Raw genomic sequence first — 20,088 nt, forward strand, 5'->3', positions numbered from 1 at the left:
TGGGAGTGTTCTAAGTGTGTGTAAAGGGGAAGGTGGAGACATATTCTGGCGGCTTTCCGCTGGAGTCGTTCTAGCCTGTCAAGGGAAGTGTGGGACAACGGTGTGAGAGCAGTGCTCGCATATGAGAATATAGGTAGTATGTATGTCTGATAGATGTGAGATAAAGAATCACTGGTGAGTGTAGACCTTAGTCTAAAAAGAATATTGAAAGACTTGAGTGATTTTTTGACTATGTATTCAACATGCTCCGTCCAACGGAGGTCATGCTGAAAGATTATTCCGAGGTGTTTGTGTTTTTGTGCTACGGTAAGCGGACTATTCCTGAGGGTGATCTGGGGTAGCTGTTCAGGGGGGCGGTTATTGTGGTAGAACGGGAGGATGACTGTTTTCTTTGTGTTAACCAGCAGGTGCCATCTTTGAAGCCAGTCTCCAGCTGCTGTGACACTCTGTTGTAGGTTTCGGGTACAGTCTTGAAGAGTTCTCGCTATGGAAATCAGAGCGGTGTCATCTGCAAACTGGCTACAGGTGGTGCTGGGATTCTCACATGCGTGTGGAAGGTCTATGGTGTAGACGAGGAATAGAAGCGGCCCAAGAACAGATCCCTGAGGGACGCCGGCAGGGATCTCGAGGAAAGGCGATAGGTCGCCATCCACCTGGACCCTTTGCCGACGCCCCAACAGGTACCGTCGGAACCACTCCAGGGCGTTGCCCTGGACACCATAGTGGGAGAGTTTTGCTAGAAGGCCTGCATGCCACACACGATCGAAGGCCTTGCTTAGATCGAAAAAGCAGGCATTGACGTGTTTCCCGTCGTCTCTCGCAGTGGAGAGGGTATGGACGAGACGGGCGAGCTGCTGCTCAGTGCCGTCTTTCTCGCGGAATCCGGACTGCTGGTTGGGCAGGTGGGGTGTGATGTGCTTGTAGAGGAGTTGATGTGCAATTTTTTCTTGGATTTTTGATGTAGTGCTCAAGAGAGAGATGGGTCTATAATTTGTTGGTTGGGTTGGGTCACCCGGCTTGGGTACTGGAGTAATGGTGGCATCTTTCCACTCCTGTGGGATTTCTCCGGTTTGGAACGATAGATTAAAGAGGGACGATAACGACGGTGCAAGTTCCTTAGCCGCTTCTTTGAGGAGGCGGTTTGGAATAGAGTCAAACCCGGGGCTTTTGTTGGTATCAACTGCTCGGAGGAGTTTTTCGACCTCAGCTTGGGAAGTCGAGATTTCTTGAAGGGGACTGAGGATGTCAGGGGTGGTGTTGATGGCTGGAGTTTGCTCATCCGCATTGGCCACGGACAGCTTGCTCTGTGAAATGAAGAATTCGTTGAGGGCAGCGGCTTTTTGTGCTGGTGTCGTTGCAGGAGTTGCTTGGCTGACGAGTTCGGGTATGCGTTGTTTTGTAGCTGTAGTTAGGTGCTTCATGAGGCGGTGTAGGGAAGTAGAGGAGGCTGTTGAGTTGTTTACGAAATCCGATTTAGCACGACGCAGGAGGGTGGTGACACGGTTTCTTTGGGCAGTGAACGTGTTCCAGTCGTCAGGCGAGCGTGAGTGAAGGTATATTCTGTGTTTTCTGTGCTTATCCTTGATCTCTTTCAAGAGGCCCTTTGATATCCATGGTCGTGCTGGCACGTTCTTCCTGTCCCAAGGGGGGTGAGTGCGAGTAACTTGGCAGTGTTCTTGGGCGATGCTCATGACATCGTCGCGCCAGGATCGCCAGAAGGTGTCAACTGGGCATGGGTCGTGTTGGTTTGGATGGTGGTTGAGATTTGTGCGTGAAAGGGCTTCTCGAAGAAGGTGGATAGTGCTGTCTGTCCATGACCAGAATGTGGTGCTTCTGGATCGTGGAGGGGAGTTGTTAATTATGGGGGGCAGTTGATTATTGATGTGGCCACTGATAGTAGTGTGATCAGATGCGCCAAACGGTGGAAGTGATTGGATATGAATATCATTGGTGTGGAGTGAGGAGATAACAAGGTCTAGACATGAGAGAGGTGTTTGTCGGTGGATGTAAGTAGGGAATCTGACATGTTGTGTGAGGCCGTATGTGTGTAGCAGAGTTTGTATGTCGTCCCCAAGGCGATCTGTTCTGTCTGTGGTGAGCCACGCACTGTTCTTGGCATTGAAGTCTCCAAGTAGTAGGAGGTCGTCACCTTCGGCTCTAGCGGTTTTGATGCTTCTTTCCAGTTCCGCACAGAAGAGGGTGGCATCGCTACGGGGTGGTCGGTAAATGTTTGCAACAACGAGGGAAAGGTTACAGGTGGATATTCTCGTCCATATGCATTCTGCTGCTGTCATTGGTATTGTCAGTACCCTTGTGTTGAAACGTTCCGCTATGTACAAGGCAACACCACCACCATAGTCCTGTCTGTCAGCTCTGATCAGCTTGTAGCCTGGGATTGCATAGAGACTGTCAGGGTCTGATGTGTCAGCCCAGGTTTCCTGGACTGCAATGACTGATAGTTCGTTCTGAGATTCAGAGCACGAACGGGTAAAGGTAAGTAACTCGTCCATTTTGTTGAATATGCAACGCACATTGGTGCTGAGAAAGTTCAAATTCACTGACATTGGTATTGTTTTTTTTGGGGGGAATTTTATTTATTTATTTAATTTTTTTTTTTTATGTTTTTGTCTTTTGGCTAGCTGTTGAAACTTATCTGGACTCAGTATTTCGGGTGTTTCCTCTGAGGGGAGGGCCATGTCCCATCGGCCTTGGCTTTCTCCTCCATGGTCGAATGGCCGTGGCTGTGTCGGCGACGACGAGGACCGCTGGGTATCCAATCCGCATCGTCAGAGGCAACCGTGGTGGCCCCGTCGTCGTGGCCTGCCCCAGTGCCTGTAGGCGGAGGGGTGCCGGACATTGGGGGTGTACTGGGAGCGATTACCTGCAAGCTGGAACTCTCAGCTACCTCAGTTTGGTCGACAGAGGATGGAGTATTGCTCTGTATTTCCTTGGATTCCCCGTCGCTGGTTGTGTTCTCAGACGCACTGGCGCTGTTCATTTCAGCGGTTTTCTGTGTTGCATCCTTGCTACTAGTACTAGTACTAGCAGGGGATCCGTCGGGTGCAGTGCTCACCTGTTCGGCCGCCCCGTGCGTACAGTTGAACTGTGCGCGGGCTCCCTGTTGAGCTGCGCTGGCGTACGAGTGTGAACCCTTGGGCTCTGTGCGCGTGCGTGCTGAGCTGGTGGATTGATTTGAGCTCTCGGGCTCCGCGCTGGGGTCCGTGTTTGTACAGCTACTACCTGAACTAGCACTCAGAACAGCCTCACTACCTCCTGCATCGGGCGCACTTGTACCCGAGCTCAGTTGTGATCCAGGGAGTGCAGCCGAATTGGTGCTCTGTGTATTTGTGGGTGGTTTGTTCGTGGGCCGCTTGCTCGGACACGATCGAGCAAAGTGCTCCCCCATGCAGATCCTGCAGGTGGCCCTCTGGTCCTCGTGACGGACACGAAACTGGTGCTGGTCGGCTGTGCGGACAAATGACGGAACTTGCCGACATCCCTCCTTCAGCTCAATGGTGGCGAATCGCATACCTGTCCCTACAGTAATCCCCGACGGGGTTTGAATTTGACCATGGCGGATGTCTCCCTGGATCTGGCCAAATGCAGCCAAAGCACTGCAGATAACGGTATTCTCGATCCAGATCGGGACATCAAAGATATGGAGTTGTAGTTGTTTGGTGAATGCAGGGCGTACAGAGAAATGGCTGTCGCCGATAAAAAACCCGTGCCCCAGCAGTGCGTCAGTCTGCGTAGCAGATAATAACGTTACCTTTGTGAGGTTGGAATTGGTGATCTGGACGGAGGCGACGTCCGTGTACCCTTGGGTAACAAGGGCCTCGGCTACATCCACTGTCTTGATACCGGCGTGACTGGTGAAAACTACGGTGTTGGCCTTCATGTCTTCACGGGTAAGTGATTTCCATCGTGGCTCGCCATTTCGGGCAGCAGTACTAATGTTGCGCTCCATGGTTGGGGTCTGGTACCCCGGGTAAGCCTCAATCCGCAGAAATCTAGGGAAAAACTGGGAGCGCCAAAATCTGCTTCCTACTCCTACTCAACTTTTTTGTTGTTGTTGTTGTTGTCGTTGTCGTTGTCGTTGTCGTTGTCGTTGCCGCTGTTGTCGTTGTCGCTGTTGTTGTTGTTGTTGTTGTTGTTGTTGTTGTTGTTGTTGTTGTTGTTGTTGTTGTTGTTGTTGTTGTTGTTGTTGTTGTTGTTGTTGTTGTTGCTGTTGCTGTTGCTGTTGCTGTTGTCTGTGGCGTTCCAGAGACTGTTGTTTCCTTTGTATTCGTTGTGGTGCCTTTGCAGTTGGTTCTGGTGCAAGTGCTACTGTCATTCCTGTGTGGTGTTGTTCGCTGTTGTTTTCACTGTTGTCTTCGCTGTTGTCTTCACTGTTGCCTTCACTGTTGCCTTCGCTGTTGCCTTCGCTGTTGTCTTCGCTGTTGTCTTCGTTGTTGTCTTCACTGTTGTCTTCGCTGTTGTCTTCACTGTTGTCTTCACTGTTGTCTTCACTGTTGTCTTCGCTGTTGTCTTCGCTGCTGTCTTCGCTGTTGTCTTCGCTGGTGTCTTCACTGTTGCCTTCACTGTTGTCTTCACTGTTGCCTTCGCTGTTGTCTTCGCTGTTGTATTCGCTGTTGTCTTCATTGTTGTCTTCACTGTTGCCTTCGCTGTTGTCTTCACTGTTGTCTTCACTGTTGTCTTCACTGTTGTCTTCGCTGCTGTCTTCACTGTTGTCTTCGCTGTTGTCTTCGCTGTTGTCTTCATTGTTGTCTTCACTGTTGCCTTCGCTGTTGTCTTCACTGTTGTCTTCACTGTTGTCTTCACTGTTGTCTTCGCTGTTGTCTTCGCTGTTGTCTTCGCTGTTGTCTTCGCCGTTGTCTTCGCTGTTGTCTTCGCTGTTGTCTTCGCTGTTGTCTTCACTGTTGTCTTCACTGTTGTCTTCACTGTTGCTTTCGCTGTTGTCTTTACTGTCGTCTTCACTGTCGTCTTTACTGTTGTCTTCACTGTTGTCTTCGCTGTTGTCTTCGCTGTTGTCTTCACTGTTGTCTTCACTGTTGTCTTCACTGTTGTCTTCGTTGTTGTCTTCGCTGTTGCCTTCACTGTTGTCTTTCTGTGCAGAACGACTGTTCCGCGCAACCCATGCAACACACCCAGCTACCACCATCAACACCCGCCCATGCAATGCGATACGTTTGATTTCTTCCAGCGCCTGTCTCCAGAAACACTCTTCTTTATCTTCTATTATCATGAGGTAAGGGACCCATCCGGTATCATGGATTTTTCACGAAACGAAAATGTTGCGTGTGGGTCGAGGAGGATTTCCTTTTGAAAACATTGATAACTGAAACATCCATCAGCACCGAGTTGCTATGGTTACTGTGTTTCAGCAAGCTGCATAGTGTGTGCGCATCGTTCTCTCGGCTGTGTCATCCTGCTCGGTTGCCATGGCAACTTGACCTGCCTTTCTTCTCTCTGTAACTGTATAGTCATACATTGCTTAAGCGCACACATCCGCTTTCCGCAAAAATATCCGCATAGGCGAGGGAACCGGATAAGAGGCGATTTACACGACGGCAGGATTCATCCCGTGCGTGATGCTACCATGGAGATTCAGTCACATGTACTCATATTTTGGCGCGAACGTATCCTGTCAGCTATCCCGGTACAGCCCCGGTACCATGAGGGGACTGGGCTGGTGGGTGGAAATGCATACCGTGGCATTCCGTGGTCTGTTTTGTACTACATGTACTGTACGTGCATCCTGCCATGTGAATCGATTTTCATCTTTCCCGTATCACGGTAAAGCTCTCGGGATCACATGCTTCTCTTCCCTGCGGGATGCACTGCCGTCGTGTAAATCACCTCTAGTCCAACACACATACAGTGTGTGTATGCATGGCATATGCTGTAAATCGGTAACCAACGATTTTTTTCCCGGATGGCGAGGGATCCGGAGAAAAGAGGACGGGATAAGCGAGGTCTGACTGTATTGGGTATGTGAATAATGTCATTATTGCTTTCTGACGTTCTAGGGTACGAAAGCGCACTGGCTGACTGTATTGGGTATGTGAATAATGTTTTCTTGCTTTCTCATGTTTTAGGGTACGAAAGCGCAGTGGCTGACTTTATTGGGTATGTGAATAATGTTTTCTTGCTTTCTCATGTTTTAGGGTACGAAAGCGCAGTGGCTGGCAGCGCGTTCCCTGAAAAAACAGTCCTGGCGTTTCCACATCAAACACATGATGTGGTTCCAGCGACACGAAGAGCCAAAGTTGATAACAGACGAGTATGAGCAGGTATGTGGTGTATGTTTGTGTGTGTGTGGGGGGGGGGGGTGTTGGTGTGTATCTGCGTGTGGGAGGGGGGGGGGGGGGGGTGTTGGTGTGTGTATGTAGGTGGGAGGAGGGGGGGGAGGGGAGGGGGTGTTGGTGTATGTCTGTGTGTGTGTGGGGGGGGGGGGGGGGTCTGTGTGCATTGGTGTGTCTGTGTGTGTGTTGCAATTTTGGCAGTGAGCAAGTACAAGTGTGTTGGTGTGTAGTGGTGTGTGTGTATGTCTGTCTGTCTGTCTGTCTGTCTGTCTGTCTGTCTGTCTGTCTGTATTGGTGTGTGGTGGGTGTGTGGGTGTATGTCTGTGTCTGTGTGTGGTGGGTGTGTGTGCGTGGGGGGGGGGGGGCATATATGTAGAGAGTTTCAGTAGCCATGTTAGAAAAAAAAGGCAATCAACGGACCTGTGCAGTTTGACTAGCATTGAGAGCATGGCAGTTGCACACATACGCACCTGTGCAGTTGCACACATAGCATGGCAGTCGCACACATAGCATGGCAGTTGCACACATAGCATGGCAGTTGCACACATAACATGGCAGTTGCACACATAGCATGGCAGTTGCACACATAGCATGGCAGTTGCACACATAGCATGGCAGTTGCACACATAGCATGGCAGTTGCACACATAGCATGGCAGTTGCACACATAACATGGCAGTTGCACACATAGCATGGCAGTTGCACACATAGCATGGCAGTTGCACACATAGCATGGCAGTTGCACACATAGCATGGCAGTCGCACACATAGCATGGCAGTTGCACACATAGCATGGCAGTTGCACACATAACATGGCAGTTGCACACATAACATCAAGAGTACATAACCCCCCAGAGTGTGCAACGCCGATCCAGCTCTGCATAGGGTCTTGGTCGAGCGGAATCGGATCTTTGCGTCATAATACCGTACAAATCTGAGGGGAACCCGGGGAGTCGCGGGTACTCTTGGATCAAAAACAATGGTGCCCTGCCTCGAGACCGGCCTTGCGCTGGTGTGAAGTGTACGCATGACATCAGAAGATCCGATTCCGCTCGACCAAGACCCTACACAGAGCTGGATCGGCGTTGCACACTCTGGGGGTTATGTACTCTTGATAACATGGCAGTCGCACACATAACATGGCAGTTGCACACATACGCAGTGAGTGTGTTGTGCATGTACTAGAAAGCACAATGTCGAGGCAGGGAATGCCGATTGGTCATTTCTCTAGACGTGTATTTTTGTTTGTTTGTGTGCGTGCGGGTGTGTGTGTGTGTGTGTGTGTGTGTGTGTGTGTGTGTGTGTGTGTGTGTGTGTGTGTGTGCGTGTGTGTGGGTGTGTGTGTGTGTGTGTATGTCTTTGTTGTTCTAGGGCACGTACATCTACTTTGACTATGAGAAGTGGCAGCAGCGAATGAAGGAGGGCTTCATCTTCGAATACAAGTACCTTGAAGATAAGGAGCTCGTGTAGTTCCCCAGACTGCTCTACAGCCTGAACTTGTTCGCCAGCAACAATCACTGTGGACCTTGATTGGCAGGTTCCGCGATTGTATGCACACATGTATGTGTGCGTGTGTGCGCATGCAAGCACACATACGGGTGCATCTGTGTGTGTGTGTGTGTAGCTGTGTACGACCTACCCCTGCACGTATTGTTTTAGCTTCGCTGTGCACTGTGTGAAGCCATTGCTGTGGTGATGTAGCTATGTCTGCTGTCCGTGCCGTGTTGCGTACAATGGCACGTCTCGAATTGTATGAGCACTGTGTCTTAAGAACACATTGCCTTTCGCGAGCCTGTACCTTCGGCGACACCATGGGCGTGTAAGCTATCCCCTACTCTCTTTGGAGTCCTCATTCATTCGAGTGCATCGTGCCATTGTTCGGTTGCGTTCTCCTGTCACGTTTTGGCCTGAAACGTGTGTACATTGCTTTCGCGTGTGTGTGTGTCATCAACTTTATGTTGTGTCTCTCTCGCTCTCTCTATCCATGTCGGCTACTCCTGTGTTTGCGGGTATGTACAACCTTGCTGATCTGCATGTTTGTGTCTGTGCATATTGTGTTGTTATGGCAACGACCACGTCTCTCCCACCTTTCTGTATACTACTGTGCCAGTGGCTCCCCCCCCCCCCCTTTCTTACACTCACCCACATCCGCTTGCCCACGTATATTTCTTTCTTACCATTCGCTGTTTGTGTGTGTGTATGTGTGTTGCGTGTTTTGCGTGTTGTGCGCATGTGTACATTTGGGTGTTTATATTTGCCTGCGCGCCCTCCATCCCTCCTCTGTACAGTAGCTGCCAGGAGTGCGGGCATGCGTGTGTGTCTGTGCGCACGCACGTGTGTCTGTGTGTGCACGTGCGTGTTCATGAGCATGTAACAATAATATACATGACCTTTTGCCGTGCCCCCCCCCCCTCTCTCTCTCTCTCTCTCTCTCTCTCTCTCTCTCTCTCTCTCTCTCTCTCTCTCTCTCTCTCTCTCTGTCTCTGTTGTCTGTTTTGCTAGAGGTTTTCAGTAGGTGCTTTTCTTCTCTTATTGTCTAGACAACATAGATCATTTTACGTGATGCGCACATTGTGTGTTGCCTTGTGTGTGGGCCGTGTCACCTCAATGTGTTCACTTGTGTGGTGCTGGTGATGGTGCTGGGTGGGTGCTGGTGATGCTGATGCTGGTGACACACCACACACACACACACGCGCGTACACACACCCACACACCATGTATACTCCCGTCGCAAGAGAAGCACGCAAATCTGCAAATGCACTGGATGTGCACCCACGGATTTTCTCTTTATAGCAACGATAGCGGATCTGATTCTGATTGAAACAGATCAAGACAAGCGCCAGATAAGTATGTACCGTACTGGCAATATATGTTGCCGCGTAACGCGTAACGCAGGGGGGTGCGGCGTAACGCGCGACCAGGCTAGTGCGACAAATTTTCGTTGCGTTCGTAACGCACGTCCGGCGGGGTGCGGCGATCTTTTCATTGCAAAAAACTGTCCCCGGGGAAAATGGACCGTATGCGTGTTAAAACAAAATGGCGTCACGATTTATTGAAAGTGGTATAGTTGGTGGAACGAGTGTTCAAACCCATTTGAACTTCATACTGTTCGTCTTCTTTTTGACATGCTCTCTTTCCATCGTCCTTAGCTTTTGTTTGTTGAGAGCTGTTTTGGCTTTCTCCTATACCTCTGGGGGATGCCAAGTGATGGTTTTGAGAGGCTGGTGATGGCTGTGAGCGAGAGTTTGCCGATCGGCGTCGTCCTCGCTATAGCGATGAAAATACTAGTTACTGCGCACCTGGCAGATATCACAACACGTCGGAGCGTCCAGGAGCAAAGGAATCTTGGGTTTTCACTGGAATCTAGTTCCTCCAGCATCGTGTAGCCCACCGTCGGTGAATGGCGGTCCAGAAAGGTCGAAACTGGTCTTCTGCAGCATCTCGCAGTCCTGCGAGGCACACTGAATACGCCTGTCATGTATTCTACAAATAAAAATCACGAAGTAGTGGACTTTACAGTGATGAGTCTATCCTGTATGCTGCAAAAGACGCAGGAAATGTGACTGGTGTCCGTACACTGGACGCCAATATCATCCCAGTCTTCTCCTGCAGGATCTGTTTGACATTGACATACCGGTATGCAGTGGGTCGACATTGGCCTGGTTTGGTAGCTATCTGCCTGGGTGGATGTAGCAGGTTTGCATTGGCGCGTCGTCCAGTCCGACATTTTCTTGTAACTGTGGAGTACCGGCAGGGTTTGAGAGGTTGCTCGTGCTGTGAACACATCTCTACTGCCTGTCTCGTCCTGGAAGTGCCGTCTCGCCGCTTCCTTGCTCTACAGTCACGCCGTTATTTCGCTTTGTTTCGTGGTGCAGCTCAAAACCTGCCCAAACAACTGTGAGCTCGCAACATGGTATGGACAAATTGCACCACTCATGCTGGTTAACTAAAACCGGGATAGTCGAGTAAGCGAGTTCACTCCCTGGGCCATGGCAAGATCTGTTCAGCGCGGGCTATTCCAACCTCCAAGTGCATAGTCACCGATCGATCCATGCGATGGTGGTTGACCTACAAAGAGCCAAGGTCTACGAGTACTACTATTGGATGCTGTCTACATGCAGTCAACAAAATCAAAGTACCTCAGTATGCCCCAGAACAGGGCATGTGCATCTATAGCATGACACAACAGGGGTTCTGGCGGCACCTGTCAAACAAGCAGTAGAGGCTAGCCGCTACAGTCTGTCACTGGAGATAATTATTATGTTCACTGTTTAGACTGAGCACAATCAATGATGCCCAATCAATCTGCCCAATGTGTGTTCTGTTCCACCTAATTATAACGTCCCATCGCATCAACCCTACTACACGCACATGTCGTCACTCTAGCACGACTTGTGTTATTATTGTTTATTTTGATTCGCACGATAAATAGAGCACAATAAACGTTAACTTGACCGAAGGTTAAAGGCGACTGCAGATAGAGGAACACATCGAGGTACAGGTACCGGCATCAATACAGTATCAGAGAGGTACGCAGAAAAAACTCTCGTAAGCCCAAGGGGAAGTGGTTGATGAGGGATGAATGCACTCTCCACGCTCGTCTACACTGTTCGTGGAAATGCACACATACATACAATAATATACAACATAGCAATAGCATGCACAGAACCGAACAATTTCATGTTCACACATGCAAGCACAGACCTGAACATTAGTACCAAAAGCCGATACAGACAATATCCCCATACACACAGACGCACACACACACAATGTCCCATGTATGCGCCCGTGGCGAGAAAAGCACGCAAATCTAAAAATGCACTGGATGTGAACCCACAGATTTTCTCTAATAGCAATGATAGCGGATCTGATTCTGAATGAAACACACACACAATACCATTATTGAATGCCCATCCGCAGATAATGGCAGGTCCTGAAAGAACAGGCAGTGTTCCAGTGATGGGGAACAGAACTTCGAGTGGCGAGTGAGGTATACACACACACGTGCGTGCGCGGGCACACACCAAAGTATGAAGAAATAGAATCGACATCGTAGTATTCATTGGTTGGGGAATGGAAAGGAAAATAAAACATTGCTGTAGGTTATTGTTGTAAGGACACTGGGAGCACAACAGAAAGGTAAGCAACTTGCTTTGAAGCAAAGAAAGTTATTATTCCACGGATCTCAGAAGGAAGGAACGTTCCAGAATGCTGCACTGGCAACAGGCGGCCTGCATGTGCGCGGCTCCTGCAGTCGGTCCAGCTGCCGGCCTTGCAGTGCTGAAAAGAATGTGCAGTACAGCATGTCACATAGTATCGCAGCCTGGACAAATAGGCGCTGGGAAGTCCTAGTTATGTGCTCACCTACACCACGATGCACCAATCTTCTGAGCTACTTTGGCAACAATTTTGTCCACTTGAGACTCCCATGGGCTGAGCCAGTTGTTGAGGGCTGCATCAAGGTGGACGGCAATGACCGCTGATGGCAAGGCAATCCATGACACACAGTCACTAGGGCATCGTCAACATGGCGCTGAGGCTGGATCGATAAAATCAACCTTTAGGCACCCGCGGGGTTGACAACGAGGCCGCTGTCTCGAAGCTAGTCAGTCAGCCTGGTCACCGCCATTGACGAACCAGTCGCCACCACCAGCAGCGGCGGTAGGTTGTGACAAGTATGGTGCAATATTGTCAGCAAATTCAGTACTCAGGATAAGATGAGTGACAAAGGGAACGTTGTGTTTGATAATATTGAAGTGAACAGGGATGATCACAAACCCTGCGCGTACTCCACCGTGAGTTACAAGAAAATTCCGGACTGGACGACGAGCAAACACCAACCTGCTACATCCAACCAGGCAGATACTATAACGATAGCTGCCAAACCAGGTCATGATGCCGACCTACTGCATAATGTCAATGTCAAACAGATCCTGCAGGAGAAGACTGGGGTGTTGGCGTCCAGTCACTGAGTGTACAGACACCAGTCACATTTCCTGCGTCTTTTGCAGCATACAGGATAGACTCATCACTGTAAAGTCCACAACTTCGTGATTTTTATTTGTAGAATACATGACAGGCGTATTCAGTGTGCCTCGCAGGACTGCGAGATGCTGCAGAAGACCAGGTTCGACCTTTCTGGACCGCCATTCACCGACGGTGGGCTACACGATGCTGGAGGAACTAGATTCCAGTGAAAGCCCAAGATTCCTTTGCTCCTGGACGCTCCGACGTGTTGTGATATCTGCCAGGTGCGCAGTAACTAGTATTTTCATCGGTATAGCGAGGACGACGCCGATCGGCAAACTCTCGCTCACAGCCATCACCAGCCTCTCAAAACCATCACTTGGCATCCCCCAGAGGTATAGGAGAAAGCCAAAACAGCTCTCAACAAATAAAAGCTAAGGACGATGGAAAGGGAGCATGTCAAAAAGAAGACGAACAGTATGAAGTTCAAATGGGTTTGAACACTCGTTCCACCAACTATACCACTTTCAATAAATCGTGACGCCATTTTGTTTTAACATGAATATCGCGGATTGCGATTCCGCGGCCGCGTTTTTTTCCGCGTTTTTTTGCGATTTTTTAAAAGACCGCGTTTTCCGCGATTTTCCCGCGTTTTTTGAACTTTTTTGTTGCACTACACGTACACACAGTGCACTGTTCGGTCAGCAACGTCTCATCCGGTGGCGGCTTTTTACTCAAATATGACGAGTGCTTGCACCAGAGACTTGTAACTGATTGATTTCACTACATACTCACTGAAAATTGCCGTGCATCAATATTATTCACCGCATATTTACCGCAAATTATGCCATATTATGCCGCGTTTTTCCCCGCGTTTTTTGCGATTTTTTTCCGCAATTTTCCCCGGGGACAGAAAAAAGGCTGAAAACTGTGAAAGCACGTGTACCGCGTGGTGAAAAGTTCAAAACTGGACGCAGCAGGAAGTCCTGCAATAGCAAAAAAACGACTGCGGCAATAGAAACCTGTGTAACGGCTCCTGTGCGACTTTGCATGTAACGCCCTGCGTGCGGTAAACATGTGCCAATGTAACGCTTCATGGCCTCACTGCGACCATAATATTGCCAGTACGGTATTACTGCACAAGGACCAGTGCAATACCGGCCGATATCTGCACGAACGGCGAAGCCGTAAGTGCAGATATCGACGCCGGTATTGCACGCGTCCTAGTGCAGTAATACATTTATCGCAGCCCTGCCACCACACAGTCTGTCACCACACACTTGACACAGTCTGGTGCAACCCTAGCATGCTGCAAAAGTGCATGCAACCCTGCTATCATTATTTTCACAGTCATACAACACAGCACAACCAGTGCAGTCGCGTTCATTTTTAGAGGAACACTGTCTTCTTTCGAGCAGCTGCTGTCTACACGGGAGATCCTGGAAGTAGCGGGACAGCTTGCTCATGTCGTCGTTTGTTGTGTATAGACTATCTGTTGTGTTTCATTGGTCTGTGTGGCCGAGTGACTCCCGCTTCTCATTCATGATGTTTGGCCTGTTCTCATCTCAAGTGTAGCTACCCCTGTGCTGTGCGGTTTTATTGATGATGGTAATATCATGCACGTGCCTGTTCGTGCCTAGCCTGCTCTTTTCAGTTTCCCGCCGTTGTAGGCAGCGCATGCGTAACAGCTGATTTACATTTTTGCTGTGATTTTTGTTAGGACAGGGTAGCTCTTGTGCTGGGGTTTTGTTTTGGAACAAGAAGAAGTTTTTGTCTATGTTGAATATTTGTGCGCTCCTTTGATCTTGTGAGAGTTGGGTCATTTTGGGCCATGCACGCAATTCGAAACATTACTGGCACCTCCGACGGGATGCGTGCATTTTGAAGACATGGACGACGAAGAAACCACTACTGTCGCGGGGAGTGGAGAGCTGTCTGGCGAGCATGGGCAGGACACCGAAGCTGACGCTCCGGAGACCAGCTCGCAGGCACCAGCCCAAAGTGTGACTTACGACTATGTAAAGTTTCGTGCCTCCCTGCGGAGAAGACTGACCAACCTGCTGAAGGTATTGAACACGGAGTATGGGAAGTCGTCGCCGAGTGCGAGGTACCTCAAAAAGTACCTGGCTGACGCCGAAGGAATAGTAAAACAAATCGAAGAAGTGGTCGAGGACCACAGGAATCAATTGCGAGACGATGCAGATTTTGAAGGATTGGAGAAGTTGGAAAAGTGGTTTGAGAAGTTGAACGAGGATTGTTCTCCGCTGGCAGAAGTTAGTTCGCTCCTTGAGTCAGGAGTTTTGGAGTCAGCCAGTCAGCCCAGTGGCGATGGTGACTTGTCAGCGCAGCCTCTAGAGGAAGAGCTAGAGGGCGAAGATTTTGCCCACAGCGCGCCACGTAGTGCTGATGACGGAGGAACGGAGTTTTCTGGAGACCCTGGTGTCAGTTCCAGCCTGAGAGCTTGTAGTGATGATGATGCATCAGTAGTGACTATGTATAGTACTGGTATGTATCACAGTGGCGTCACTGACGGATGCAGCACTGCTGTTCCCTGGCAAACGCCTGCTGCCGCTGCTGCTGATCAAAGGGATCATGCCATTCATGGAGCTGCTCAAGATGATGGGACAGTGGGTGATTACCCTGATAGCAGGCTTAGGGCCAGAGGTGCACTAGCACTTAGAGGCAGTCCAGGAATGCAAGGCAGGGGCAGCAGCGCTGATACTAGCTCTGGAACTCGATCCTCGTTGCAACCTTCAGGTCACGCTGTGCATGCAGCTACATTCACAACTGCTAGTGTTACTCAGAGTAGTATGCTTGTGGGACAGCCTCAACATCATCAACACTCCGCTACTCAAGTGTCTAGTGCTGCCTACGTTGCTAGTGCAGGTAGTGGTACTGGTACACCTGGAGTCGCAGTGAACAGAGTTGTGAGTGGAGCACCCAGTCAAACTCAAGGGCAGGGTGGTGGAGCATTCAGAGCGAGAGCAATGCCTTCTGTACAGCAACGTCCTCACGCCAAGCCTGTTACTGCATTTTCATCTTCAGTTCTTCCACCACTACCCTCAGCTCACGCAGCTAAGACTGCATTTCCATCTCCAAGACGCAGTGTTGCACCAAGAGCTTACCGGCCTTCTGCACAGGCAGCCGCGCCTAGTGCTCACAGTCAATATCAGACTCAGTATGCACAGCCTGCTGCTCCACACATCAGTCCATATGGGCATTCTTGGTTGAAGCCAATAGAAGTGCCGAAGTTCAGCGGAAAAGGGCGCGATTACATCCAATGGCGGCAGAGGTTCTTGCAAGTAGCCGACTCATCTTTGCCTGAGGAGTACCAACTGGCTCGCCTTCGCGAGGCCGTTGCTGGCGGAGAAGCCGCTATCCTCATTGAAGACCTTCTGGACGGCCCCGGAGCATATGACGCCGCGTGGGCGGAGCTGGAGTCTTGGTTTGGTGGCACAGATCGACACTTGGAGCAACAAATCCGAGATCTGCTCAACCATCCCCGAGTCACTAACGAAAGGGACGTGGAGGGTCTGCAGCAGTATGCGGTCAAGCTACGCAGCCTAATCGCCAACATGAAGCTGTGCGGCTCTGAACCGGGCCCTGAGCTGTGCATCATTGCTACCGAAAAGGTGCCGAGGACAACGCTCATCAGGTATTTTGAGAGGCACGGAGACGGTAACACCGACATCAAGGTGTTTGCCACCTGGCTACTAGAAAAGGTGAAGACGGCAAAGTATGCCAATGACCGTACCGAGCAGCCAGACCGTCAACCCTCCCATGGAAAAAGGCATCATGAAGCTGTTCAGCGCCCCGTGCAGCAACGGTCTTTCATAGGCACTGAAGCTACGGCGCCAAAAAGGCCTCAAGAAGCTCCGATCAAGACGTCTGGCCACTCAAAGACACAGCAGCAAGCACGACAGATGTGCCGCAAGTGTAGTGGTCCGCATCAGCTCGCTAACTGCAATGAGTTCAAGGCACTCTCAACGTCGAGACGTAACGAGCTGGTTCGTCTACTGAATTTGTGTCTCTGCTGCCTAAGAGAAGGTCACTGGGCGCGTGACTGCAATGCTGCTTCCGGTTGCCCTCACTGCCGTGGCAAGCACCACTCGCTTCTGCACGAGTCAAAGCCATCACTGCCCTCCAGTAAGGCAGCTGCGTCCACCAGTCCGGCTGCGAGTGAAAACACGGCGCATGCAACAGCAGCTACAGACGACTCCAATGCTGGGCTAACATCCTTTATGGTCACGCAGGCAGAAGTCAGAGGTGGTACAGCGAAGGCTACAGCCAACGTCCTCCTGGACTCAGGATCCTCGTGCAGCTATGTCTCAGAGCGTCTGGCTAGGCGTCTCCGTCTAGGGGGGAGCAGGAAGAAAGTGTCGGTCGGCGTTATCGGTGGTGGCGCAATTAACGACACTTTCCAAGTGGTGACGCTAGCGGTCCAGCATGATGGTGGTGACAAGGCTACGGAGCTTGAGGCATATGTCCTGCCCAGAGTAACGACGGATCTGCGATTGGTGAACTGGAAGGAGATTCAGGACAACTGGGCACATCTTCGTGACGTATCGTTCAAGACAGCAGGAGACAATCACCTCGACTTGCTGATTGGCTTGAACTCACCAGTGCTTCACCGTGCGGATGAGGAACGTCATGGAGGCGATGGTGACCCTATTGCTCGGAAGACTCCTCTCGGATGGGTCTGTTTTGGGCCAGTACTATGTCCATCCACACCGACGCATTCGACGTTCCATGCGGTGACCGCTGCTGGTACCAATTTGGACCACCTGGTGAGTCGTTTCTGGGATCTTGAAGCGGTTGGAATGTTACCAAAGTCAGACCAGTACTTGACTCCGGACGAGCAGCAAGCGGTGACTTCAACTCAGCGAACCCTGAACTACAAGGACGGTCGGTTTGAAGTCGGAATCCCCTGGAAGGACGGCGCCAAGCAGCCTGATGTCACGAGCAACAAGGTGCTGGCTGAGAACCGACTCCGCGCACTCATGCGATCGCTGCAGCGACGGCCAGGTATGCTGCCAAGGTATGCGAAGGTCCTGGAAGACTACCTGCAGAAGTCCTACATCCGGAAACTGACAACTGAGGAAGTTGAACAATGCGGCTCATCACAGTGTTATCTGCCGCATTTCGCTGTTATACGGGAGGATAAGGCAACGACTAAAGTCCGCGTTGTTTTTGATGCTGCCGCCAGAGCAAATAATGTTGCTGTGAACGACTTGATGTTGGCTGGACCGAAACTGCAGGCCGACCTCGTGAAGCTCCTGATTCGCTTCTGCCTTGAGCCTATCGCACTGATGGGCGATGTTTCGGAGATGTTTCTCCAGGTGTCCCTTTCCCCAGAAGACCGAAGATACCACCGGTTCCTATGGCAGCCTGGCGAAACAGTTGAGACGTACGAATTCATGCGGCTGGTCTTCGGGATCAAGGCGTCACCCTATTTAGCTGGACGAGCCTTGCAAGCTACTGCCGAGCGCTTTGGAGACCAGTATGATCCTATTGCCAGCGACATTGTGCGGGACTCCTTCTATGTCGATGATCTTCTCAAGTCGCTACGTGACGTACAGCAGGCGATTCTTGCTCGAGTGGAGACTCAGGCCCTCTTGAAGCGTGGCGGGTTCACGCTACGTAAGTGGCTAAGCAACAGCCCAGAGGTCATGGCGTCTATTCCTGCTGAGGAGCGGGCCGCGGCAGAGTCCAGGTCAATTGCAGAGAGCCCCTCGCATCCTGAGGTGTCCCAGAAAGCCTTAGGTGTGAAGTGGATGGTCAAGGGGGACTACTTCACGTTCCACTACAAGGGATCATCTCCGACAGTGTTTACGAAGCGGTCAGTCTTGAGCCGCATGGCAACATTGTTCGACCCAAGGGGTCAGCTGTCGCCATTCACCATAAGGGCCAAGATAATGTTCCAAGAGTTATGTCTCTCTGGAATCGGCTGGGACGACACGCTGCCAGATGCTCATCTTGCTTCATGGAGCCGGTGGTTTAGTGAGTTCGACACTCTTTCTCACCTCAAGATCCGTCGCTGTTTCAAGGGAGATGATTGGGTCAACAACATCACCGTCCATGTGTTCACGGACGCTTCCGCATTGGCATATGCCGCAGCAGCTTATGTGCGAGTGGCGGAGAGTGATGGCGGAGCACGTGTCACGTTGATCATGGCAAAGGCGCGGCCGGCTCCCATCAAGCGGCGAACGATCCCTCAGCTTGAGCTGCAGGGTGCAGTACTCGGTGCACGCCTGGGTCAGTACGTCAGTGGAGCGGTTGGTGTTGGAACAGATGACGTCAACTATTGGACAGACTCGATGAACGTCCTCTACTGGGTTCGCTCGCTCAGTAGAAAGTTTAAGGTTGACGTCGGCAACCGCATTTCAGAAATCCAGCGTCTTTCGCGTCCTGCGCAGTGGCAGCATGTTCCCGGAAAGGAGAATCCCGCTGATCTTCCTACTCGTGGACTCTCTGCCCAGCAACTCGTGGAACGGGGAACGTGGTGGTCTGGGCCTCGATTCCTCTCCTTCGGTGCTGACCAGTGGCCAAAGAAAATGATTGCCGTGCCCTCCGTCCTTCCATGCATGCAAGTATCCAAGGTAGCTACTGCCATGGTCAGGCTACATGCAGTTGAGTGTCATCCTGCTGAGACTCGACTGGACCCCGGGAACTACTCTGCGTGGCCTCATCTCCTACGTGTAACAGCCTGGTGTCGCCGGTTTATCCACTGCCTCAGGTCAGCCCGCGCTGGAGAACAAGCTTATACCAGCACGGGGGAGGCCCCCGTGGTTGACGTGAACTTGGGCAGCCAATGTTCTTCTCTTAATGTGCCGGAGCTTTCAGCAGCAGAGGTTGACAGTGCTGAGCAGTATTGGGTGGCGCGATCACAGAGAGACCAGTACCCAGACGTGTACCACACTCTGATGAACGGCAAGGAACTACCATCCTCATCACCTCTTGTCAAGCTGCGGCCGTTCCTGGACAGCAGCGCTGAAGTCCCGGTGTTACGAGTTGGCGGGAGACTGAGGACGGCTCATCATCTGGCCAGTGAGTTTCGGTGTCCCTTGATATTACCTCAGAAGCATCGGGTGACGGAATTGGTCATTGCGGAAGAAGATCGGCAATGCTCACACTCGATTGGTACCAACCACCTGCTATCGAAGCTAGCTGACAAGTTCTGGATCGTAAAGGGGAGACAGACGGTAAAGCGGTATCGTCAGGCCTGTGTCGGCTGTAAACGTTTGTGGAAAAAGCCGTACTCACCAGCGATGGGTCCGCTACCCAATTTCAGAACCGAAGGTCAGCTACTCGCCTTCTCACGTACAGCAGTCGACTTTGCTGGGCCGTTTTACGTAAAACGTGGCCGCGGACGTGTCCAGGAAAAGCGGTATGCAGCGATCTTCACATGCCTGCAAACCAGGGCTTGCCATTTCGAGGTAGTGTACTCCTTAGACACGGACGGTTTTAAAATGGCCCTGGTACGCTTCACCAAGCGCCGTGGAACCCCAACCATGATCCTCTCAGATAATGGGACGAATTTCGTCGGGACAGAGCGGGAGTTGCGTGAAGCTGTACAAAGTCTTGGTACTGGTGATGTCTCAGCAGCGTTGGCAGCCCAAGGGACACAGTGGGTTTTTAACCCCCCGAGGGCGCCTCACACTGGTGGTGTGTTTGAGCGGGTCGTTCGCTCATTGAAACAAGTACTGCAGACAGTCTTGTATAAAGCGGATCTTACCGATGAGGAACTGCATACTGCTCTTGTTCAGGCGGAAGGGTTACTCAACTCTAGGCCACTAACTGCGGTTTCTACTGATGCC

The 20,088-nt window shown here is 51.1% G+C and overlaps 1 protein-coding gene across 2 annotated transcripts in view; it reads left to right on the plus strand.

The window, feature by feature from the left end:
- Positions 1-20,088, plus strand: part of LOC135812296 (mitogen-activated protein kinase kinase kinase 7-like) — a 214,904-nt gene that overhangs the window by 95,723 nt on the left and 99,093 nt on the right. The gene's annotated exons all lie outside the window — the stretch shown is intronic.

Source organism: Sycon ciliatum, chromosome 3 (genome assembly GCF_964019385.1).
Source record: "Sycon ciliatum chromosome 3, ocSycCili1.1, whole genome shotgun sequence".
Taxonomy (NCBI): Eukaryota; Metazoa; Porifera; class Calcarea; order Leucosolenida; family Sycettidae; genus Sycon; species Sycon ciliatum.